Genomic DNA, 26,962 nt, shown 5'->3' on the forward strand with positions numbered 1-26,962 from the left:
ATGGTTGCATCTCTCACATGTGTTGGAATTTGTTGGGAGGAGGAGAGGGTTGTCTGTGTACATGAGGCAGTTGTAACATTCCCTCAAGATTCCCAGATTCACCAGCTGGACCGGAGAGGAGATTGACAACTGACCTTTGGACATGCTAGAATAGTATTGGGAATTCCTTTATAATTGAAAAAAGGGCCAATGGGGAACAAGGTACTCAAGGGGAGTTTGTGAGGGTGTAGTGCTTTCAATTTTTTAGTGCTGACTTATATAATTGCTTTAATGAGCAAGTGCCAAGTAACTTAAATGCAATGTGTTACAGGTAACCTAAATGCAAAAACGACAAACAGTAACTTTCTTTCAAGTGAAACAAGGAAATAAGTACAGTAAGCAATGCAGATATCACTAGGGATCCACAGAAGCGCTGAAAAGCCGCATTTTAGGTGGAATTAGCATTTCAGGGGAATAACAAGCAAACAAATAAAGCTAGATTCAGCAGGCCTGGATCTAGTCTATGCTACAGCAAACAAGGTGTACCAATTTCAGTAAGAAACAGTTCAAATATGCAGGCACTATAAGCCTTTAACCAGAAATTCCCAGCTCAGAAGGGCAGAGTCCAGCCTCTCCTCCCACAAGAGTGCAGACCAGGAACCTTCTTAATGTAAAATAACTGGCCTGAAGCCCAAGTGCTTAAACCAGAACTAATACACTTTTAGAATAACAGACACTGAGCCCTCAATCAGCAGTTCCCAACTTAGAAGGATGTAAGCTACCTGTCCTGCCACCACAGTGCAGGCCACAAACCTTCCTAATGTAAAACAACTGGTCTGAAGCCCAAGTGCTTAATCCAAAAGACTTAGAATGACAGCTACACTTTAATCAAGTTACTACCAAGCAGTAATAAATACAATTGAATACTTTAAAGAATGCCTGGATTAGTGCTCAAGTTATACAAACAAAGCTAGATTCAGCAGGCCTGGATCTAGTCTATGCTACAGCAAACAAGGTGTACCCATTTCACTAAGAAGCAGTTCAAATATGCAGGCACTATAAGCCTTTAACCAGAAATTCCCAGCTCAGAAGGGCAGAGTCCAGCCTCTCCTCCTACAACAGTGCAGACCACGAACCCTCTTAATGTAAAATAACTGGCCTGAAGCCCAAGTGCTTAAACCAGAATTAATACACTTTTAGAATAACAGACACTGAGCCCTCAATCAGCAGTTCCCAACTTAGAAGGATGTAAGCTACCTATTCTGCCACTACAGTGCAGACCACAAACCTTCTTAATGTTAAACTGGTCTGAAGCCCAAGTGTTTAAACTAAAAGGCTTAGAATGAGTTACAGCAAGCAGTAATAAATACAATTGAGTACTTTTAAGATGACACAAAAGCAAAATAAAGTAGGAAGAAACACAAATACAGTAAAAGCAGATAAAAACATTTTTTTTTTTGTCTACAGACATAAGAAAAGAAGAGAATATCCTATCATCTTCATGTATTTTTATCCCTCGGGTATCTTTGTTTTTATCAGTAATGGAACAAAATCTGATAGCCCTATGAGTAGTGTTCACTCTGTCACAGCAAAGATCCATTTATATATCATTTACGTATTACTTATTTATTTTAGCAATCTTAGTGGGAGAAGGTGTGACTGTGAATAAATGAAAGCAATAAGTTGAAATGCATTCATGATCACATACTGAAGCTGAATGCCAAAAGTGGATATCCTTTGGGGGCAGTCTGTATGTAAAAGCAAAGGGGTATAAAGAATGCATATATATCTGAGAGCAGCAGGCTTAAAGACTTTATTGTAGCCATTCTTTAATTTTCAGCAAAATCTAACATCAGAGAGGTACACAGATTGTGGTTTTCTTTTTTTCAGGTATGAGGAGATAGCTGCACATAAAAGCACATGAAAGTTACATAATCACTGTTAATAATCATTAAAGTGGCTTGTCAAGGGGTAATATATATGTCCCTAAGAAACAACGTGAAATATATTACTGCAGCCATTGTGTTTTATATTCTTCGTGAAAAATATCAGAAGCCTACAGAGTAAGTATTTATCGCTTTTAGCGGAACCAGAAAGCTTTGCATGAAAGAACATGGGAATTATAAGATCACTGCGAAGCAATTACTGTTATTTATGTAGCTTATTAAAGGGCAATGTATATACACAGCAAAGAAACAAACTGAAGTAAATTACTGTGGGTATTTTGTATTTCTTCTCTTTCATCACAATCAGACGTAAGCAGTGTACACAGCAGGTGGATATCTTTTGGTAGATGTGAGAAGGCATGTTACATAAGAAAGGAAAGGGCAGTTAAATGATCACTGTTGAATGATCAGTGATATGGCTTATTGATGAAGCAGTACATGTATCTGAATGCAACAAGCTTAAACATGTTATGATAACCATTATGTCTTTCAACATCTTTAAAACAGACATCAGTGCATTAACAAAAGTGATAACCTTTTTGGTGGGTCATGCTGTGTGCAAAAGCAAAGGGCAGCTACATGATTAATATTAAACACTCACTGATAAATTTTTGAAGGGGCAGTATATGTGTCTGATAACAACAAGCTGAAGTAAATCATTGTGGTTGCTATATTTATGTGACTTCCTCATCGTTAAAAACTATGCGCCTTCTCAGAAGAGGCATATTCCATTTGGAAAGAAGCTAAAACCACCACAACCAGTTCTGCTTGTTTGCTCAAGTTATTAAAGCTGCAGTGAGATAGGCCTACTGCCAATTGCTCTGCTGTGATATTGGAAAAAGATAAGTGCTTATTTACAACTGTTTTCTGCACTTCTGTTTTACTGAATATCTGTATAATCTGTGCAACTGTTTTTGTAATCTGTGCAACTGTTTAGTCTCCTTTTTGTTGTCTGTTAGAGCTGAATATCTGTTACTGTTTGTTACCCTTGGAGCTTGTAGTGAAATATTTTCTCTAGAGAGACCTAGCTGTTTTCTTTGTGGCAGGAAGCATCAGTCTGGTTTGATCTAGCTAGAAGCATTCCTGCAACGCTATTATTTTGATTGGATAATTGGGCTGGGTTCTCTTTCTTTGTCTTTAATAGCCAGTGGTTTAAACCAATTGTATTTGTTTGCTCAAGCTGTTCAAAGCTGCAGTGAGGAAGGCCTTCTGCCATTTGTTCTGCTGTGAAACTGGAAAAAGATAAGTGCTTATTTTCAACTGTTTTCTGTACTTCTGTTTTACTGTATATCTGTGTAATCTGTGCAACTGTTTTTTGCCCCACCCACCAGCGCTGGTGCTGTGGTGGTCTTAAATCTTGGTGGCTTTGAGTTGCCCGCCTCTAGTATAAAGCTGATAATGGACACTCCCCCCAGTCACATTACATCAGCTCAGTCTACTCCACCTCTTTAGCTTCAGAATCTTGAGTCATCTTATCTTGTCTCTTCAAGTTCTACTAAAAAAAAAAAAAAAAAATGTACCTCTTTCTATTTCATTTATGTTTGCCGTATTTATTACTGCTTGTTGGTAGCCTCACTAAACTGATGACAGTATTCTACTGAATCGCTGCTTTATTTGTGCTGTTACTGTTGTGATTGTGAGATACTGTTTCAAAGCAATCTACTGATTAACTATATTTCATTGCTATCTACTGCAATTCATTACTGTTTCATTGCATTTTACTGCATTTCATTGCTGTTTAACTGCATTTTTTCATACTGCAAGTGCTATTCTTTTGACTACAAGTGATTAATCTGTGCTTCATTGTGAGTTTTTTCTTACTGAGTTCTTAACCTTAAAATTGAGTAGCATAGTCTAAATATGTCTGCTGCATTCTGAGGTATTCCAGCTACAAGTTTTCCCTTAGTAGCACTTGTGTTACCATCTAGATTTCCTACACATTCTCCTGCCAGTCTGGTTGATATGGGAATCCTGAACAGTATAGCAACTGCCTCATGTACACAAACAACCCTCTAATACTACCACCTAAAAACACAATTTGTGAGAGATGCAATTACATCATGCACCTAGTGTCATTGCTCTCTTCCCCATAAACCAGTATATCTGGCACTGAGAAGGTTGGAAACATGAACACTACACCTAAAGCATCACCCACACCTAATAATAATAATAAGAGCACTAGTGAAATCCTCCAAAGCAAATTTTGAGTCCAAACTGGCCACATCTATTAAAGACAGTCATAAGGCTTTCTTCACATATGTCCGCAATCTCAAGGGAAGCACCCAGATCTGCTCAGAACTGGTGGTCAAGGACACCACACACACAAACTCTGTAGATATAGCCAACCTGCTGGCATGCAGGTTCAGTGAAAATTTCACTCCTCTGTCCCTCCATCAGTAAACTACGATATCCCCAGTACCTGCCCCCCTCCCCTTATCTCTAGGGAGCAAGTCATCACTGCCCTCTCAAACGCAAAAAATACAGCCTCCATGGGACCCGATAACATCCCAGGCTGCATCCTACATGAACTCAGGCAGGAACTTGAGTACTGGCTTTGTCCCAGCTGGGTGGAAGACAGCTACTTGCACAAAGGTGGATCCGGGAAATTATAGATCCATCAGCCTAACAAGCCTGATCTGCAAGGCAATGGAGTGGATTATCATGGACTACATTAACAAGGGCATTGGCAACCTCTAGACACTTGATCCCACACAGTTTGGTTTTGTCAAGGGGAGGTCATGCCTGTTAAATTTGGTCGACTTCTTTGAGACAGTCACAAGGCCAATGACAAGGGGAAGACAATGCACACCGCCTACCTTGACCTGGCCAAGGCCTTCATTACTATTCCCCACTCAGGCATAATAGATAAACTCTCTCTCAACTAGGCATCAATCCATATGTTACCAGATGGGTAGCAAACTGGCTCACTGATAGAACCCCCAAATAAACATAAAACAAAAAATTGTACCAAAAGAAAAACACTCCACACCAGAAATAATGAAAAAAACTTTACTGGTGCATCCGGTACCTCGGCTTTTGGCCTTCAAGGAATAATTTTGCACTCAGAACCCACCTAGTCAAAATAGGAGAAGCCACCTCAAGTAATAGACCCATAACAAGCGGTGTACCCAAGGGACTGGTCTTGGGGCCCCTGCTGTTTGGGATATACTTCTTAGAGGTGCAGGCCAAATCTAGTGGGCTGTGGCTGACCAAGTTTGCAGATGACTACAAGCTGGCTGCAGTCATCAATTCCCCTAGCGATGTGGACAAACTCCAAGAGGGTCTCACCCAAACAACGACTGGTGCCAGAAACATGGCCTCAGACTGAATGCCAAAATCTCCTTTTGGGGAGAATGACGTCCCCGCAAATTATCACATTGATAATAAGGCACTACGCACACAATCAGTCGTGAGGGACTTGAGCATCCAGGCTGATTGCAAACTGACTTTTAAATACCATATTGCCTCCATTGTACGGAAAGCTTTTTACATGGCCCACCTCATTAGTAAGGGCATCTCATCCAGGGACAAGGTGGTCATAACATCCTTCCCTTACAAGACCCATTATTGAATACAATGCCACTTTTGGTACGTACCTCACAAAGCACATGCAGCAGACGGAGAGACCACAGGGGTTCTTCATCCGAGAATCCAGGGCCTCAAACATCTACCCTATACAGATTGGCTAAAAGCCCTGTCCCTCTACTCAGTCGCCTACAGACTCCTCAGAGGTGACCTCTGTCTGGCATACAAAGCAGTCTCAGACCCCACCCTGATGGGAATGCTGCATATCCACAAGTCACGCTCCACTCGTGTAACCCGCACGTGTGACCTCAACCTGGTCTGTGACATCAATAGGACTTGTTGGCGAGACAGATTTGTGTCTCAGAGACTCCCCCTTTTGTAGAATAGACTCTTTCTCCAGGTAAAGCAGAGTACCTCATTAAACCTTTTTAAGCACAACATGGATAACTGGATGGGGAACAGAAAATACACCTCTGGGATTCCACCTGTGTCCCTGCCTGACAATGGCATCAGGTGCTGACTTGCTGAAACATGGGCTAAATTCTTGGCTAGGCTTGTAAGGGCCTCAGGGCCAACAGCCTAGTAACTTCCTATGGTCTTGTGAAAACTAGTAGTTGTGGTACTTTAGAAAGACAGTAAAGATGCAATGCATACTGTGGCTTTCAAATTCTTTATTATAATAATTTCACAGCCTCCTTAATACATATGGCTTTAGATTTACTTCACAACAAACACACATCTTTTTAATTTCTGGGTGTTTATTAGGGATTTTTTGAGGTTGTGTAAACATATTTTGCTAGTTGTTGTGTCTTTCGGCTTACCCAAGTTAGGGGTCGCCACAGCGGAAACTCCAGTCTGCTAATGTTTGGTACTGGATTTTTACATGCCGAGTTACCAGCCCTGACGTACAACCTTCAACGAAGGTACGCCCATTCACGCATGCCTCCACACAGAAGACGCTCTTTTGCTAGTATAATGCATGAATTAAAAATATTACTTATTCTTTCCCTAAAAATGATGTTTTTCACCATTTTAAATTTTAATTGAGGGGGATTCACTATCAAGAATTGTGAGCTGACATTTAGAAATTCTTAGTACGGTTGCTCTGTACCACTTTCTACTTCTGTCATTTGTGTTTAGGGTACTTAATTAAATCTCCCTAGCTGCATGTTATTTAACAAAGTGCTGTAGTAAAATGTTAAGCAACTGGGTAGCAATCGTGTATGGCGAGCTACGCAAAGATGCAAAGAGACATCTAACCATCACTGCATAAGGAGTATGATCAGCAGGACTAAGCGGTGTTGTGGTGGAAGACTGTCTCTTCATTTAAGGTAAATTAATGAAATACACCAGTGTACACATTTGGAATACCCAAAACCTAGATACTACATTAAGATTACTATATTATCATTTAAAGGGCATATCTATTTTAAAAGGTAGTTTTATGCTGCACTTGACCTTAAATGTTATGAAGTGATGTAATTTTTTTATTCCAGCTGATACCATTGAAACCAGCCTGTAACTGACAGACACATTTCATTTTCATCTAAGAATTTGGTAAGGTTTAACTGTTATAAGGGATCATCTGAATTAATCATTTATCAATGGATGTGAACTGTACCATATACATTTTACTTTAAAGTATATGTGTGTGTGTGTGTTTCTTTATACATATAAATAAATATATAAATATATATATATATATATATATATATATATATATATATATATATACACACACACACACACACACACACACACACATATACATAGAGTGGATATAAAAAGCGTACACACCCGTGCTAAAATGCCAGATTTTTGTGATATAAAAAATGAGGCCATGATAAATCATTTCAAAACTTTTTCCACCTTTAATGTGACCTATAACCTGTACAATTCAATTAAAAAACAAACAAATCTGTTAGGGGAAAAATATAAAAAATGTACAATAAGCTGGTGGCATAAGGGTGCACACCCTTAAACTAATACTTTGTTGAAGCAGCTTTTGATTTAATTACAGCATTCAGTATAATTAAATTAATTATTAATAAGTTAATTATTATTACTAATGAATACTGCTTTGAAACACTTTAGTATTCATCCTTTGGGAAAGTTTTAATTGATGAACTAAGTTTATTGAATGGAAATTGGGACGCCAGTTTGTGATGTTTTATATAAATTGGATTTTTATCATCTTGGTTATTTTCTGCTGAAGTTCTAAAAACTCAAGATAATGAAAGTGCTTAAAATACTCAGTGGTGTGTGTTTTTTATTAGTTTCCTGGGTGTTCCTAACAAGTGCCCACTGGAGTTTTACAGGAGGTTTTTGCTGGTTCAATTTATTTCCTTAGTTCTTGTTTCTTGGGCTGTGTTTGGAGTGGCAAACAGAAATTTTACTTTATTGTTTTAGATCATGAACCATGTAACTGTAGGAGTGGGAATTATAAGAATGCTTTGGAAAGTAGAGAGACTTGATGGCAAATTAGGCTAGATGCTGACAAATACCCAGGATTAAATTAAACTATTAATATCAAATGTCTTTTAAAAGCTAGGAGGGGTTAAAGAAATAAAATGTTATAGAAAAACTGAGAGCTATGATTATTTAGTATTTATACTGCCATTTTATTAAATTATTTAAATGTTTTAGTAATATATCAATCCATCTATCCACTACCCCCTTTTCCCATTTTTGCACATGGAGTCAGGGTGTCATTTCAACAGTGACAATTAGCTAGAGCTGTTCTTCCACACCACACTCACAAGCATACTCATACCTATGGCCAATTTAGTGTGTCCAATCCACCTACTGCATGTCTTTGGAACGTGAGTGGAAAATGGAGCACCTTGAGGAACACCATGTATACTGATTTTTTTGTCTTTCAGTCATATGCCTTTAGAGTATATAAGGTAAAAAAAAAATCATATCATTTATATTCTGAAGAAGTTTGGTATATATTCAGAACAAAATCACTAAATACATTTTAAATGTTGATTCTGTTTTGGTGACTTTTGGTGATTGTTTGGTTTGTTTTTTTATTCTGCTTTGCACCTTACCTGGTACAAGCTGCTTTACAGTTTTAACATGACAACATATCTGTTAACAATAACAGTGCTTTAATCCATCAGTAAACTATAAAGACTACTTAAAAACCCAGCCTGTCTGACTCATGAGAGAAGGACAAGTAAATATTTCTTAAATTCATAATAGGCAAGATGAAAATAACATGCATGAGGAAACAGCAATGCAAACAGAAAAAGAATGTAATAATAAGCCAAGTACTCAGTATAGATGCACAATAAATGTATATACACAAAATGACAAGACTGAGGTAGGAGTTGCATGAAGTATTACTGCATCAGTTGAAGTCTACAGTCAAGTAAACAATGATTTTTGTACAAAGACAATTATTAAACAGGATATGAAGGATGTCATATGCAAGGTTGTACTCAACTGTACTTAAGAATCTTGGGGGGAGGGTAAAAGAAGACTGAGAAAGTAATATTTCTCCTGTGAAGTCACTATTTTGACCCTGGCTCTAGAAAACATAACTAAAGATAATATAAATGTGATAAAAGATGATAAGCTAAATGTTTAGAATGAGTGATTATTTTCTACTTTGCACTGATAGTCCAGATAAACAACACATAACACATTTGAAGAAAATAAAGTAGATAGTAGTTGATGAGATATTCTTCCTCATTCTGATCTATCCCTGAATAGGAGTGAAAATTCACACTTACCAACCGTAACAAAAATAAGGAAAAATCTTCTGCCAGAAAGAATGGGATGTTTAGTCTGGGGTGACTCATGGGTTAGGTAGTTAATAAGACCATAAAGCCAAATGACATAAAAAGAGAGACTATTATCATTTCTTGTTTGCCTGGTTTAAAAATTATTGATGTGGGCAAGGAAGTTCCTAATTAATTTTGGATGTACAGTTATATGACTGTATACACACTCATGTTGGATTCAATGGCCTGAGTCATGTTTCCTAAACTACATTAAGCATTCAGTTGAGAAAATAACAAAATAATGCAAAATTTTCAGAATGAAAAATATATGAAGTGAAATTATGGCCTCATCCAAACTAAATCCATCCCATGCATGGATCCCCTGAAATGATCTGTGGTATGATCCCAGTTTCCATTAGGGGTAGTATATAATTATTGTCCATGGGGTGGGTAAGGACAGTCTATAACCAAATGGGATAGGTTAGTTCAAGCACAATAAGGGAAACTGGCCAGGCTTAAAATGGTTATTAAGAGCAGCTAGCCTAGTACTTACCTGTGAACCTATAAATGATTATACTTTTGCAAAGGCAACGTTATTTAACCTTGTATGCATATATACAGCCTAAAGAATGGCTTGGAGGTTATCAGTACCCGGAAGAAAGCAGTATCAAACAATACCATCCTTGCTACTGACAGACTGCATTTGAGCTACAAGGGTGAGACATTCCTTACCAAAAAGCTCAAATTTTTAAGAGAGATTTTTAAGGAGGACTATAAAGGCAAGAAACACAAAACAACAGCAACATGACCTAATCATATTATAAAAGCACATTAAATGAATGCAAGAAGTCCTGGTAGTAAGAAAGAATAGCTTAATTTTACTATCACTCAAAATTAATTTAGATTTGTTGACATTTTAAAAGCATGTAACACTACACACATAGGCTTCCCTAATTATAAAAAAAAGTTCAATGCATCTTTTTGGAGAGCAGAGGATGAAGAACAGAAATACTGCTGAATGATTCTGTAAAGGGAAGTTGGTGTCTGATGATAAGAAACATGAAACTATAGTTGTGAATATTAATAATTTTGGCAAAACTGCAAATATTGAAATAACTGTTATCTGAAAACCCAGTATGAACCTTATGCAACATGCTATATTTTAGACGTATTAACTTAACAGAGAATTTGCAAGATTCCACAATTTTAATTACATTAAGACAGTTTGGGTGAGTGTTGCAACAGGATCTACTTATATGTCAAAGTTTATGGATTTGATCATTTAGAAAAAAATGATCAAACTAATAAACTTTCCGGCTAGATGTAGAAATATTCTAGACTTAGTATTTACTAATCTGAGGAATATCAATAGGAAGGTAGTGTTTCAGGAACCATTTAGAACATGTGATCACTATTCTATTTCTTTCAATATTTCTTATGCTAAGACTACATTTACAATCTACAACCAAAAATAATATATCCAAATTTAAATAAGATTAGAGTCAGGGAGATTTTCATGCTCTCAGGCAGGGAATAAGCATGGCAAACTAAGAAACTGAAAAACTGTATACTTTGAAATAAACGGAAATATATTTTTGAGCAAATTAAGGAATGTCTGTCAAGTAGAACATGATAAGGGTATTACTGACAAAAATGTAAAATAAGAACAATGTTACATTATAATATGGTCAAAATGTCAAATAATTAGCCTTAATTAAATCTTGAGCAAACGCTTTGAGCACTGGATAAATGAAGAATAAAGCAATATAACAAAATTGAAACTGATCACCAACTGCTAGTAACTATTCTAAAGAAGCCTATGCACTCAGCTCCAGCGAGATCACAAAGAATGATGCTCAAATTGCAAAATTATGACTTCAAAGTGGTCCATTCAAAAGGCAAACTTCTTTAAATGGCTGATACCTTATCCAGATTGCCCAGAAATACAATGGAACAGCTTCATGCAGAAAATTTTGACTGACGTCATGGAAGTGTGTAATTTTTCTTCCACGAAACTTGATGAGCTGAGAGATCATACAAAGACTGATCTAATTTTGCAAAAGCTCAGCCGCCACATTAATGGCCGTCAAGGCAATCTACTGTACCACCTAATGTATAAACTTATTTTCCTTAGAGATGAGATGTTGATGGAAGATGGCATTATTTTCAAAGGTCCTAGAATTGTTCATGCTTCCTTACAACATGAATATACCCAGATTTTGCATCGTGGTCACCCAGGTTCCGAATCTACCAAAAGAAGGGCAAGAGAACTAGTACTTTGGCTTTCTCTAGTAAAAGACTAAGAACTTTCTTCTTGATAGCTTGCTACTTATATGCATGCGTTGACCTTGAAACGCTTCTTAAACGTGCAACACACACACTATTCTACATCCTCCCTTTTTGAGAACTACGTCATGCAATACTGACGATGTTAATCTGGTGCTCGCATCTCAAGAATGCCTGGTTGCTTGGATGGGTCAGGTCACAAGCCAGTGCTAGTAAATAAATAACCCACATATGTAACTTTTGGTAGTCTGAATTTGCACTTCAGAGGATTGAACTTTAAGTTCACTTCACGTGCTCTATCTAGAACTTTCTTAATGTTTCTGTCATGCTCTGCTTCACCATTGCCTCCAATTATGGCACAAGGATAACCTGAAAAAAATTTGCTCCATTGCATGCTGAAAGACTTCACTTGCAGAATTTATTCCCAATGGCATCCTGAGGAATCTGTATCTGCCAAATGGGGTACTGAAAGTAGTCAGTAATGAAGATTTGTGATCAAGCATCACTTGCCAAAATGAACTTTTTGCATCCAAGACAGAAAAAAACAGTGGCATATGGTATTAGGGCTGCGACTTCCTCAATTGTACGCATTGGATGATGTGGTCTCTTTAATGGTCTGTTCAAATCTCTTGGGTAATACATATTCTGATTTCATCTGAGCCTTTTTTTCTGGGCTGCTACCATGGACAAAACCCACTCGGTTCTGTAACTGGACAAATTACACCTTGCTACACCATTTTGTCCAACTGACCTTTAACTTTATTCTGAATAGCTAACAGAATTTTTCTTGCTGGTCTGACCACTGGACTGACCTCTAGGTCTATCTTCACAGAATACACAACTGGAAGTTTGCCCAACTTCTCATCAAAAACATCAGCATATGCTAAGAAAATAGCTTCAGTAAAACTGGAAATAGGATATGTGCTTGTATGACGAACCTCTTTGACAAAATAAAGCAAATTAATTCTCAAACTCTCTCTAACACCGACTAATGACTGCGCAGGTCTTCAGACTACAGAGAATAACAGGCTGTAACAGTTCCTAGCCAAATAACATGAAAGCACTACTGAGCCTTCGGTCTGAATTTCTTCACCTCCATAAGCAACAAGTTTCGCACAACTAACCACACTGAGTTATTCATTAGTTCTCACCTTAGCAAATGTGTCTGCTGACATAACATTACACTTTGAGCCAGTGTCTACTTTAAGCTAGGTGAATTTACCATTGATCTGGACAATACAAAGCACTTCATTCTTTGTTGACAAATTTACTGCATCAGCCTTTTCACCAATTACGGATATACCATATGTAGAAAGTAGAATTGTAGCTCTCTATATGATCAACTTGCTTAATCGAGTAACTCTTCTTTATAACTCTGTGAGGTTTACTTGATTTGCAAAACTTTTGAAAATGGTTCAATTTTTTACACTTGTGGCACTGCTAACCAAATGCTAAGCATTTATCTCTTTTAGACTCATGACTGGCACCACAGTTGCGACAGTTAACAATAAAGTTGGATTTAGGTTTTGCTGACTCACCCTAGTATTGCACTGAGCAGGTCCTTTTCTTAGAACTTGCTGGAAAACTACGGGGTCTCCCAAGAAAATCCACAGGAGTTGCAGCTGCCATGTGCTTAGGCCTGCTTCTGCTAGCCACTTGTTACGTGCTGTCCATATTTGCTCTGGAGCTTGCTGAAACCATGCTCTTATCACTTGCAAGCATACTTGTGAGTCTTTCTGTAACTTCATGGATTTGACAAATTTCAATAGCTTTGCTCAGAGTTAAATAACTGTCAAAAAGCAAAATCTTTCTCACTGCAGCACTATTAATACCACAGACGAGCCTGTCCTTTATTAACTCATCTTTTAAGTCACCAAACCACACATTTTCGCTTTGTTTCTCAGGTCACTAATGTAAGTTGCAAAACTTTCCTCTAGTTTTTGATCTCTTGTGTAAAACAAACACCTCTCTAATGTAATATTTGTCTGGGGGTTACACATTTCCCTGAACTTGGGCTTCAAACACTAGGAGTCTTCCCCTGATTCAGCCTGTACAACAATATGATAGTTTTCACCTTCTCCCTCATATACTGCTGGTGCATAGACAAATGAATGCTCCCTTTCAATGTCCACTGACCCAACTAGGTTTAGCAAAATGAATACCCTGGTGCATGCATCCTTGTCAGAATAAGCTGCTTGTTTAAAAATATCATACTGTTGCTCATATGTTCTCCAATTCTCTGCAATACTCTGATCAAACACCAATGGTAATGGTTTTCGAACTCTGTCTACCATATTAGCACATACCAGCAAAGGTTTTTGCAAGTATGCACTAACACACACATGTATACATATGCCAGAAATTCATTCCAGTATTTGTAACTATGTCCAATAGCACAACAAGCCTCTGAATAACTGAACTTTGCGAAATAAGTCTCTCAGGCACTGTAATACTCTTGAAATCACTGTACTGTAATAAATCGCCTCTTATCAGTGTAAGAGACCTTTCAAAACAACTGCACTGTGCAAATGAACTTAACAAAAGAGGCTCAGGGTAAGAAACATTTCTAAGTAACTGCACTTTGCAAATAAGCAGTACACAGCACACTGAAACTTTCCCAAAATGGCTGTACTTTGCTAAATAACTCTTTACAGTGCAAGATACACTCTGTAATGGTGGCACTTTGCGAATAGACACAACCAACAAAAGAAACTTTTCAAAATGGCTGTATTTTGACTGTATTTATGGAATAGTTGCACTTTGCAGACAAATACACTCTTCTGAATAAATGCACAGTAATAAGCACACACTGTTAGCACTTTTACACACTTTGAGATACTTCGAATAACTCTAGTTATGCCATGAGTACAATGCAAAATAGTAGTTATGCCAAAACACAGTACTTTGCCAAAAAACATGCAGTTGCCTTGCTTTATTTATGCTTAGTGCGCTGTTTTTGCCCTTATTATATTCATTTGGCTCATTTAATCTTTTTCCATGCCTATTATACTTTTCTTGTCCTCGTTTTACTGAAAACATGCCCATTTTACTTTAAACATGCTCGTTTTGCAATTCTGAGGTAATTTCAAACCCCTTCTGTGCTTTTTTGATAATCGTTTTATCAAATATCTTAATTTTAAACATTTTGTTTAATTAATAAACCTTTTCTGCTTCCCACTTGTTTAATAATGTGGTTTGTGCCCTTGTAATGCTCTGTTTTATCTTTTTTATAAAATAAATCGTTTGCAAGTTTTCATTACCTTTGGTTCATTTCTGGACTTTTTCTGTGCTCGTTTCTCTTAGTTTGCCTTCACTGTTAACTCTGTACCTCGTAGTTCTGAAAAGCAGTCTCTGGAATCCCGGTTCTCGTCCAGTCAGGATAAAATAGATGAGTCTTTGTGGGTTCTGTTCAAGCAGCTTTATTATGTACAAACACATCAGGATTGAGGCTTAATAACTTTATAAACTTATAAACAAACTAGCTATTGCACTCATACATGCTCACTCTCTGGCTGCACTCTCAAAATGGCACTGAAGCTAGCATGTACTTGCTATTTATATGCACTGCCGACCTTGAAATGCTTCTTAAAGGTACAACACACAAACACACACACACACACATGCACACACACTATTCTAGAGTGGAAGACCAGAGAATCGAAGTACTGAAATATCGAATCAGGGAAAAAAAAATAAAATACAAGATTTTTTCATTTCATGTTTTTGCAGGGGGGCAATCCCCCCTGCACCCCCACACCTCATGCTACTTAAATATACCAACTTCGAGACTGTACTACAGTGAACAGAACAGTAAAGTTTTTGTTCTGCACTGTATGGTGATCTCCTTCACAAGGTTCGATATTTCAGTATTTCGATCCTCTGTTCTTCCACGATCAGAGGTTCAATGTACTGAAATTTCGATGTTTCATAGTGAATATATATATATATATATATATATATATATATATATATATATATATATATATATATATATATATATGTTTTCGTTGACCAGTAATATCCAACTGGGCATAATGCATATTTTCAGTGGAAGCCTGGGCAGAAAAGCTCCAACAAACTTAAAATATTGTACAATTATGTCGAGATGAAGGAAAGCTAATATACTGTACACATAAAAGTTGAGATTAAGAAAAGTCTAAGATCATAAACATTTATTTTATTTATTTATTTATTTGCAGTTTGTTTGCCAGGATAGTCCATTGGGTCCATTTTTAATGGAGTCCTGGGGAGAAAAGCTCCAGAAAAATACAAATACATACTACACATTGCACATATACATTACAAACCACCTCATAGGAATACAAAGTAAATATGATAAGAAAAATGTTAACAATGATAACAGCAATAAAATTACAGTTTGGTAACATGGACACTATTCTAGTTAACATGATAATGTTCTAACAATTTTTAGGTTAAATTCAGAGTAAAATACACATTTTGGACATTTTTCTAGCTAACATGAAACTGTTCTAATATCAGAATGAAGCAGAGCAAAAACACATTTTGAAAGGAAACAGTCCATCTACAAGGTTTTGACAACTCAGCACAGAGTCCTACGTTACAAGATATTTTTTTTTATTGTGAGCAGTGGGGAGTATGTATTACCTGCAAAGGGAACTATTATGGTTGGATGTGCTTAAGTATAGCTATAGAAAAACTACTTAACGATAAGGGCAGGTGGCTTTATTTGACAAACTGAAAGGAGAAAAAGAAATAAGTCAGTAGAAGATGCACAGAGAAGAGGTGGGACAAATTCTACTGGAGTTAAACAAGAACACAGCCATGTGTCTAGTGAATATTGTTTCAGTTGGAATTTGAAGTGGCCTATTTTTTCTAGCTGTTTTTTGAAACATAGTGACAGTAGAGGGATTCACCAGCCTTACTGTTAGTTTTTGTGACTGTTAGTTTGGATTTGGTGTGTGTGTGTGTGTGTGTGTGTGTGTGTGTGTGTGTGTGTGTGTGTGTGTGTGTGTGTGTGTGTATTCACTATGTACAATAGCTATTTGATAGTGAATTTGGGAGGGGGAAATACATCACAAATACTTAGTGTTGAGTGCTTTATTTGTTGAATGCAGGAAGTTTATGTTTATGTGATAACATTAAGTGGAAATTGGAGTGGGTGTGTGCGAGTGTTTGTAGGTTCAGGTTACGCTTTGGGCTAGGTAAAGAGATATACTTAGTGGTCTGTTTGAATGTTTTGGAGTGTATCTCTGCTGGTTAAGACTAAACTAAGGGCTAGATTAGGGGATAAATTCAGTGCTGTGCATGTGTACTGCTGCATGTGGTATGTATCTGGGTGTCCTGTTTAGTGGTAGCGTAACAGAAAGGGTTTTTCATGAGGTAAGTTCTAGGATTTGGGGTTAAGGGCAATGTTAGTGTCAGGGCACATTATTTATGATGGGTAGGGTGTGTGTGTGTGTGTATGTGTGTATGTATACATATATAAATTAACCAAAAAAATAGTAAGACAGACTCTGTGAGCTCAGTGTTGTTTAAAAATCTTTAATCGCTGGATTCAAACCATCCAAGTTGTGAAAGTTAGGTGAACACTTGCATCCTGAGTCAGCACTTTCCTTAACAATTAGATTCATATTAAAACTATGAACCCCAGATGAAGCTCAGCATCAAACACAGTAAACAGCTAACAAGGATTTTACATGATACATATAAATCAATAGAGACTCTAAGTATGTGACTTCATGAAGGTACTAGGTTGAAAGGGGAAGGGGTGAACACTGCTCACTCTCCTTCTGAAGTAGAAAACCACAAAGTCCCAGCAAGCTGTTGACAGAAAACTTCTGAAAATATTTTCCTCCTATCATTAGGTTCATACAGTGAACTGCAATAAATACTAAAACTTACCTGAAGTGAGGGAACTGCCCTCCAGGTCTGCCATTGTGAGTCTGAGGTTTGCATATGTAATTAAACAAAGCACATGCCTCACCAGTGAGCTCAGTTCAGATGGACTACAAAAACGTGTGGCAAAACTCTTTCTAGGTACAGCAAATTTGGTTTCAGGTCTTTCCCCACTACCATTTTGGACACCAAAATACCTACTTTACTGGGTTTTTCAGACATGCCTCTGGACCTTTCCTCTCTAGGCTGTATTAAAACTTCATCTCCATCAAGGCCATTGGTCAACCCACCAACTCTGGAGTCAACATAAATGCTCTAATAGGCTCATAGGCATATACTAGGCTAATGACCACCAGGGATTGTACAAGCCTAGCCATGCAACCACACCCAACTGTGTGGTCCTGTATATCATAGGCATTTATTAGGAGGGGGTATGTTAGCTACGACATTTCTACAGGTTATGTGGGGGTGTTAGTTTTGCATTACTGTCTGCCTCTATCTATCCTTGGATCTTGTGATTTTTATGCTGTTAATTTTGCTGATGTGCAAAAGGTCCATCAGAGCTGGATCCGTGGATGACTTGCATACAAGTCTTAGATAGCCTCTCAGTAGCCTGTAGGAGACAGTCTATAGAGATAAGGCTGTAAGGCAATCCGTATAAGACAATGTGTTTATACCCTGGTTTCTCCTGGTAACAAACCATTGTGGGTATTCCAAATGTTGCATATGCCTTATTAGGTATATACCGAAGGGAGCATTGTGCTCAATGATGGGTCTGATAAGGGCTGAATAAAGTGGCACTATGACTTCCTTGGACTTGGATGTTATGCTCTTACTTACAAGATGGACATCAGAGAATGATTTTCTTACTACCTTGGCTACATGTTGGTGAAAGACCAGATTACTTTCAACATATGTTCCCAGATCCTAGACTACCAGGCCAACTCTTAGGAGTGTTTTATGATGGAGTAATTAGCCTGGGTGGTAGTTTTCCCAAAAGGCACTATAAAGCATTTCTTGGCATTGAGTTTTAATCTGTGACTTTGGCACCAGTCATTTGTCTGTGTTAGTCTCTTTTGTAAAATGTTTTTGTCATAGGGTGGGGGGGATCTCTGATAGCTCCCAGTTTTCAATCATCTGTAAACTTGGTCAGCCAAAGGCCCTTGACATTAGCCTTTAACCCATGAGTAGATGCCAAATAGGAGCAGTCCCAGCACAAAGCCCTGAAGTACCCCTCTAATGACCAGTCTCTTCTTTGAGAGGGGCTCACCAATCCTGACTTCCTGGGTCCTGTCTGTGCGCCAGCTGGCAATCTAGCAAGTTATGTAGGGATTTATGCCCAGTTCAGTGAGTTTGTCAACTATACCTGAGTGGGGTACTGTACTGAACACCTTAGCCACATTAGGCGGTATGCACTGTTTTCCCCTCATCCATTGCCTTGGTGATCTTCTGTCAACCTCATTTTCCTTGATATCAGCAGTGTTGTTGGCAGTGAAGATTCTGCCCTCAACCACCTCATAGTCAGTATCTGTATAAACACTGGGCACCAATCTTTCAGTCACACTCTGCTGCCTTGCTCTCAAGACCAATATTCCATTCTGAAACATGTCCTTTCTGCCTTCAGTGTCAGAGGCCTTGACCATGGACAGGGCATTATCATACTCCAGCACCTCAGGAATAAAGTCCATCTGGGTGCCCTAGACTTCAGGTCTGATTTTGTTGGACTCAGATGGCATTAGCTTAGGCAGGTCTTGGTTCCTTAGTCATGCTAACAGCCTTTATGTTGGAGTTGTAGCAGATCTCAATGCCCAAATATGCCTGTACCTGCTCCAAAGTGATTAAATCCATGGCTCACCTGACACCATCACTTGGTACCTCTACCTTTCCCCACTATTGACCCAGGACAGAGGGACCAAAGCTTCTGTGCTGAATGCCAGTATCATGTCTGGCACTCCTCCTTGAAATCTCTATACTGAAGGACAAGTTAAGGTGAAGTGTAAGAAGAAGCAAACAGACTCCCCCATGGAGTCTCCCACTATGGACACGAGTTAAGACCAAGGGGCTGACACCCCCACCGTTTACCTCCTAATGACATATTTTAAAGCCCATCAGGCTTTAACCCAGTTGGCTCCAGGCTCTCGCACTGAATTCAAGCTTATACAATCATAGATGTGACAATCACCTATGTTATTTTCTTGGATGATTCTACCAGCAAACAAAAATGATTAGAGTTGTTATGGACATAGGCTGGTAAAACACAGGCATGGTAGCTTCCATTCCCAAGTGGCACAGCAAAACTGTTTGAACTCCCAGGAATTGCACCACCTTCTCAAAGAATCTAGTGGTTGACTTTGTCATGGTTTCTGCTGCATTTAAGAAGGCCCCTGACCCTCAGTCCACGGTCATTTACACCCCACCCCATAAGGACTCATATTTCTTGGGCAGACTAGAGAAGCAGGTGTTTTTGTGCCCTCCTTCTCTTTGAGTCCCTGAGGGTTTTAAACTATCTTATACACATGCAGTGATTCTAGGGAGACTGGCAGGAGAAGTTGACAAATTCAGATATCAAGAACTATCTTTTGTCCCATGTGTCAGCTTCCAGTGCAACTGCTAATTAGACTAGACACCTCAGTCATTATGCTGTCAGGGCTCTGCTAGGGCAATAGATGCGGGGTTTACAGTGAGCCATTACTCCTGGGTCCACCTAATTTGCTAAAAATTTAAAAGTTTGTTTTATGAACACACTCTTTGGCTGTTCGTTGCTGTTTTGTAAGTCTGTAAAAGCAGAGCTCAACAGGCAGAAGAAAGAAAGCAATACACTGTTAAAAGGTGGGATAAAAGTTCAGGCTCCTCAGCGTTTCTAGGATTGATCGCAGCCCCCATGCATACTTTTTTTTAGGCACTCTGTAGATTATGAATTTCTGTTCAATTCCACCTTAAATCTGCTGTTCTGCTTCTAAATTTAACATTATTCAGCAGAATAATCACATTAATTCTTTTAGTATCAACCCCCTCGCTCATGCTCCACCCTCACACTTCCATGCATAAAAAGGAACCCTCAGCCTTAAATTATATTGATACAAGTTTGATGTCTGGAGGATGTTTTCATATATATTTCTGTTTTATTTCCTCAAAGTCTGCATTATATCTATCATTCTGAGATGGTCTCTCTCACTAAATAAATATAACAATATAGGATGTCTTGGGTGTGAGGAACACCTGGGTTTATTCTCTCCTTGGAAGAATGATCAAGATAGCCTTTCACAGTTGGGATCAAATTTCAAAGCCAGACAGGAACAAAGTCTAGCATAACCTGTATCCAGCCACTGTATATCGCTACTATATCATGTCTTGCTTGGGCTTAGTTGGTTTGTTTGTTATGCTTTTCTCTTTTATTGCAGATTTGTCTGTGTGACAAAATAGTTCCCTGACCTATTGTTTCTGAATAAAATAAACAAAAGAGAGAAGGTTTGGCACAATGGATTAGGTCTTTACTTCACAAATACAAAATACAGTTTGTTTCTGGCCTGTGGTTATTATCTATGCATGTAATAGTCTGTATACTAATAATCTAGTATTCACCTTTCAACCTATGAACCTAATAAACCAAGAAATACTATAAATGGGATTCACATACAAATACTGGACAGTGCAGTCTTAACAGACACTAAAGGTGCAGGGATTGAAAGAGGGCATGTAAATTATTATTTTTAGCTGTGATACTTCCCAAAGGAAACTCCTAAATATTAGTGCCATACATAGATGCAGTCCTCATCTACGAACCTTAGCCTATATCATGTGTGGAAATGCCTAAGATCAGAACTTGCTTAGTCATTACGAATTATTACATTACTTTAAGAGTGGAGAGCCATCCAACAGACTTACAAATACTCACAGTTTCACACATACAAACAGCTATGGCACCTCTTTCTTAAAAGATCCTATTCCCCTGCCCTTTCAGTTGACTATAAGAAAATTCATCTCAGTGTTATTTATTTCAGTTCCGTGCAGCTCCTTTTTACACTGATAATTTTAAGCAGTGTAACTGTTGAAGGTAAGCCTGCCATTTACTCCGGCAGTATATTCTACAAACAGATGTTAACACAGCGTACTGTACGGCTGCCAGAATTTATGGTAGCAGTAACTATTTTGTAGTAATGCAGAAAGCCAGGTAGACGAAGTTAATTTGATAATTTTTTTTTTTATTATTTTGTTTCTTACAGCATCATGCTGCTTAACAAAGAAATTCAAATCACCAGTCTTTATTTAAATTTATTTACTAAGCTGATATTTTAATACATAGCTGCTGTTCCTCTTACCTTAAGTGATGAAGGAATTCAAATTTAGCTGGAAAGCAGAATTAGTTTAGCTAATCAGATTACTGGAGAAGGAGAACATATGAACTGTGATACAATAAATAAATAATGTCTGTGTAAGATTTGTTTTTCCTAACTGGTTTCTCCCCTACTCAATCAATCAATATATAATATCCATGTAATATTTGTCTCTCAGAGAAGTTGGATGGCTAGGATTACTAAGGACCCTCACAGTTGCAACATGCGCTAGCCATCTTGGAACAATGCCCTTCCAACTAATACCATACAGAATTGACATGTCACTGTTGGAACACTTCTACAGCACTTCATGTTAGCCCACTGAGAAATCAACCAGCCACCTGCTGTCTTAGGGATATGTAATGCAAAAACACTGAAGAAGTAATCAACTATTTAAACAATATGCATAAAATCAAACAGTTAAATAGCATCCATAAGATTCAGAATGATGACACTTTCCACATAAAAAAGGGAAATAAATGCTCTGCTCAAGGGCAACAAAGCATGTTCTTAAGTTAAGGCAAAGAGTACTGGGAAGGACCAAGGAGAATATGATTCATGGTAAGGATTTGAACACTTTTGTATACTGCACGTAAAGCCTAAGTACTTAAATCACAAGGAATACAAGCAGTGTTTATGGTTCAGAATTTGAGAAAATACTTTTGGGTACAAACTGCAGGGTTAACTGCACTAACTGGTAACTACAGACTCAGTAGTCTCATTAGTGTTATATGTAAAGCTATGGGGCATATTATCTCAAACTTCATTCATCTGAACATTGAAAATCTCTTAACTCTCAACCCTTAACAGTTTGGTTTTGTCTCTTTAACCTCATTAATTGTTTTTGAAAAAGTCACGGAAGCATTAGATAACAGTTATGCAGTACACACTGCATATGTGAACCTACCCAGTTACTCTGACAGTATTCCCCATGCAGACATTATTGACAGACCTGTAAATTTGAATACAAATTATGAATTATGTAGAACTGAGGCTAGCTAAATGGTTGTCTGACAGAATACATGCAATTAGAAAAGTAGGTGCCACTTTTGAAAGTAAAAATGTTACCTGTGGTATATGACTAAACTTAATGTTGAGCACTCCCCTATTTGGCTTCTGTGTCTCAGACTTTTAGACCAACATTCCTGGCCAATGGTTATCTACGTTTGTAGACAACTGCAAATTGGGTGTTGTTATTCAGTGATCCAATGAATTACATCTGCTCCAAAATGGGGTAGATCAAATTATCAATTGGTTCACGGACAATGGTCTCAAATGAAAAAATGTAGCATAGTTCACTTTAGTAAACAAAACATTTTCCAGTATCATATCGGTGACACATCTCTCCAGTCAGATGCTGGTGTAGGAAATCTAGTCACTCTTGTTGATGATCCTTTATAGATTAACCATCATGTCTCTGTAGAAGCTTAGAATGCCTTCTATCTGTCTCATTTAATTTCCAAAGGCATGTTCACTATATCCAAGAAAGTCTTAATTCCCCTTTACTCGTATCTCGGTGGACTCATTATTGAATATAATGCACATTTTGGCATGTATTTGTCTAACATATCACTCAACTTGGGAAACCTCTGAGATTCATAACTAACAAGATCAGTGGCCTCAAAAATCTTAGTTATCAGGACAGAATGGCACTCCTCTCTCTGTACTCAGTGTCTTATAGAATCCTCCTCTAGAGAGATGTGTGTAGCCTTTTGAGCCATGAAAGATTCATCCCTCTTGGACTTCCTATTCCTTTGTAGAACAAATGGTAGCTGAAGTAGCAGGTTAAAGGAGCTAAACCTTCATCAACAGATAAATAAGACACATTGGCAGCACAGATCAAAGAATATGAGCAAGGCTTGTAATCAGATTAAACTGAAAATTACCAAATATGTACTTCAAGCAGAATGTTTATCTTCATGCTGCATACTAGCTCACCTTAACTCACTAATAGCCAAAGTGCTATACAGATGCACAAAATAGCCTTGTAGCCGGAAGAGATTGTGTAAACCAACACTAACAGGTTTCAAACATGTGAACTAAATATGGGGATTGTAAGATTATAAACGCAAAGCTAAATGGAGTACAATATCTGTCCTAATTCTGCAGGTCTATAATATGAACATTCAGTGCAGATATTCCCTTCCTGCAAAATGGCACAAAAAAAAAAACTATTAGGCAAGCAATACCAACACTATTTTCTCAAAAGTGTCATGCCTGTCTGATCTATAATTCTTTCCTCAGATGCCATTATTCTAATGCAGGGGTCTCAAACGTACATCACACATGATCAAAAATAATTTTTCTCCTTTGCTACAGGGTAACCTCCCCCCTTTTATGGGGACAACAGATGCATTTTCACACCTGGAAGAGCTACATATACATTTGCATTGGAATGCTAAACATTTTCTTCTCATCTTTTCTACTATCACTTTCACTGTCACTGGACATGCTCTCTATATTTAGATTTTGTTTTGCATTTATTAAGTAGCACACCAAATTTCTTCTTCTGGCTTTTTCCCAGTTAGGGGTCGCTACAGTGGATTACCTGTCCGCTCATGATTGGCAGTGGAATTTTTACAGTGTCGAGTTGCCAGCTTGGTACCCAACTTTCCACAGAAGGCACACACACATGCACGTACACAAGCCTAGGGCCAATTTAGAGTGTCTAATCCATCTACAGCATGTCTTTGGGATGTGGGAGTAAATCGGAGCACCCGGAGGAAACCCACGTGACCACAAGGAGGACATGCAGACTCCACACAGAAGGGACCCCATCTGAGAATCGAACCGGAAAACCTCTTGCTGTGAGGTGGCAACGCTAACCACTGCACCACTGTGGCTGCCCTAAGTAGAACACCAAGTTTACTGGTGATATATTTGATTTTATGCTAGTGTCAAAAATGTGCCATATACATATGTACTGCATTGCTCTTCTTGTTTTTGCTTAGTGCAAATATTATTAATAACCTTTAGATCACAATACTGATATCATCTTTACTTACTTAATACTGAAATATGTATCTGCTTCCTTTATTTCCATAATGACCCCTTGTATAAATTAATTTTAAATCCATCTTCCTGACAACCAGTTAGTCCTAACGTGTTACAAATTGTTTAAAAAAAACACTGTAGAATGCAGTGCCAAAAAATAAATAAATAAATAAAATAAAACGCCCATCCAGTCATCTTCATATTCCATTTGTATTTCAATTCTGTATCCAGGATGCTATGAAGTGAACATCAGTCATGCACTAACTGTACCTCTCAACTGATGATACATGCAAAAGGAGCTAGTCTCCCACTGATTACTGCTGCATCGTGGCTGTACCACTGAGTGGAACAGTTAAACTGGAGAAGTCCTCAATTTAAGAGGAAGAGAAGAGCAGCTACTGTTACTGTCCTTGAAACTGTTGTCTGACCCAGAACTGCTCCTGCAGCTTGGAACTTTTTATAACTTCTATCTAGTTTCACCTACCTTCTTTAATTCAACTTACTTTATAAGGTATGGACTTGCAGACCGCTAGAACAGAGACAGCATGCAGCCAAATTACGTAACAAAGAAGAACTGCAATGCAAAATGCAGGACTAGGAAAAAGGTTTGGAGAGTCACTGGTAGGAGATGTTTAATCATTTTTTACTTTCAGTATGCATATAGGTTACTCAGAATTTCCTTAAAATCTGAGGACATGCAATGTTAAGGTGAACAGATGCTGTTTTGATGACATAATGTTGTGTAAAAATGCCATCCATATTCAATACTAAGAAGTTTAAATATTTTGGGGAAGCATCCTCAGACATTTCTTATAATAAGTCAGCTGATGACATTAAGAAGAGGCAGCCAACCACAAAATAAATGGGAGAAACTATGATTTGATTTTTAAATGATTATGGCAGCAACCACGGCTGGGGTGCCTTCTGTGCAGAGTCTGCATGTCCTTCCTGTGGTCGCGTGGGTTTCCTCCGCGTGCTCCGGTTTCCTCCCACATCCCAAAGACATGCTGTAGGTGGACTGGACACTAGAAATTGGCCCTAGGCATGAGTGCATGCATGTGTCTGTCTTCTGTGGAAGGTTGGGTGCTGGGCTGGCAACTCAACACCCTAATACTCCACTGCCAATCATGAACTGACAGGTGATCCGCCGTGGCGAGCCCTAACCAGGAAAAGCCGAAAGAAGAAGAAGAAGATTGTTGTTAATGTCAATGAGAAGGCCAAGTTAAAGGAAACATTTCTGGCTGCAATATACTGTAGGATTTAGTCACTATTCAACACCTTTGAGTCCCTGGTATAACACTATATATACATAGCTAAAATTATACGAACATGGACCTTGCTGTGCTTCAATGTTTAGAAATCTGGTGTTGAACAATAACAAAAATGGATCCAAGGCACTAGTATTCTATTCTGCACTTCAAGAACGTGCAATTAAGGTAAGAAAATAAGAAACACAGGAGAGAAAAAAGAAGAGCAAAGTACTTTAAGAAAAAAGCAGCCATGTATTAATATGCCACGAACTGTCCACTCTCAAAGCGAGGGATCAACAAATCTGTGTCATATTTACATGGTTGATATAGCTAGACAAACAAACTCTCTTCAGAGATCCAAAAAGAAACATAAGGCAAAGATTCCACTTTTTTCAAGAACAGCATTCCTTGCTTATAGCTTTCACTTTGCACATGACCACTACTTCATATAGGCTGCAGTATTTCAGTTTGCACAAAGTCAGAGTGGCTGATAAGTGCTTACTATTAATTGCCCACTTTTGTGCAGCATTGAGAGCAAATTGCAAGAGCCAAACACTGCATGTCCGCATTCCACATCAAGCCCATGAGCAATTCTTTGGGAGATCTGTGGTCTACTGGTTATTTGCCAAGTATTTTCATGCGGCAGGAAATATGGAGAATCTCACTATAGGTCTGGTTTCTAAAGACTTGCTCTTGGTGTAACAAAACACTCACACTGACAGCAGGTCTTTTGGAATCTGGTCCATGTAGCAAGCCTGTTTATAGCTAGGCCTTAAACCAAAGTAAGTCACTTATACTGAGAGCAAGTCTTCAGAATCAGGGCAGACTTACACAGAGCAATTCATAATTTGGTCCTGTGTGTTGTTTCAGCTAAGTAATTAGCATGCTGTCACTTCCTCTTGTGGATCTCTGAATAAACCGATGCACACTGGTTCTACACAATAAACAAATACTGCATCATAAGCTATTTTATACATACAGTCCGTGAAAAAATATTAGCACATTAAATCCCATACAAATATATCCATGTTAAAAACATT

At 38.1% G+C, this 26,962-nt stretch overlaps 1 protein-coding gene across 1 annotated transcript in view; it reads right to left on the bottom strand.

Moving 5' to 3' along the window:
- The window catches only part of PIGG (phosphatidylinositol glycan anchor biosynthesis class G), a 2,654,828-nt gene that overhangs the window by 1,027,048 nt on the left and 1,600,818 nt on the right, over positions 1-26,962 (bottom strand). The gene's annotated exons all lie outside the window — the stretch shown is intronic.

The sequence above is a fragment of the Protopterus annectens genome, chromosome 2.part0 (genome assembly GCF_019279795.1).
Source record: "Protopterus annectens isolate FY-2018-M chromosome 2.part0, PAN1.0, whole genome shotgun sequence".
Taxonomy (NCBI): Eukaryota; Metazoa; Chordata; order Ceratodontiformes; family Protopteridae; genus Protopterus; species Protopterus annectens.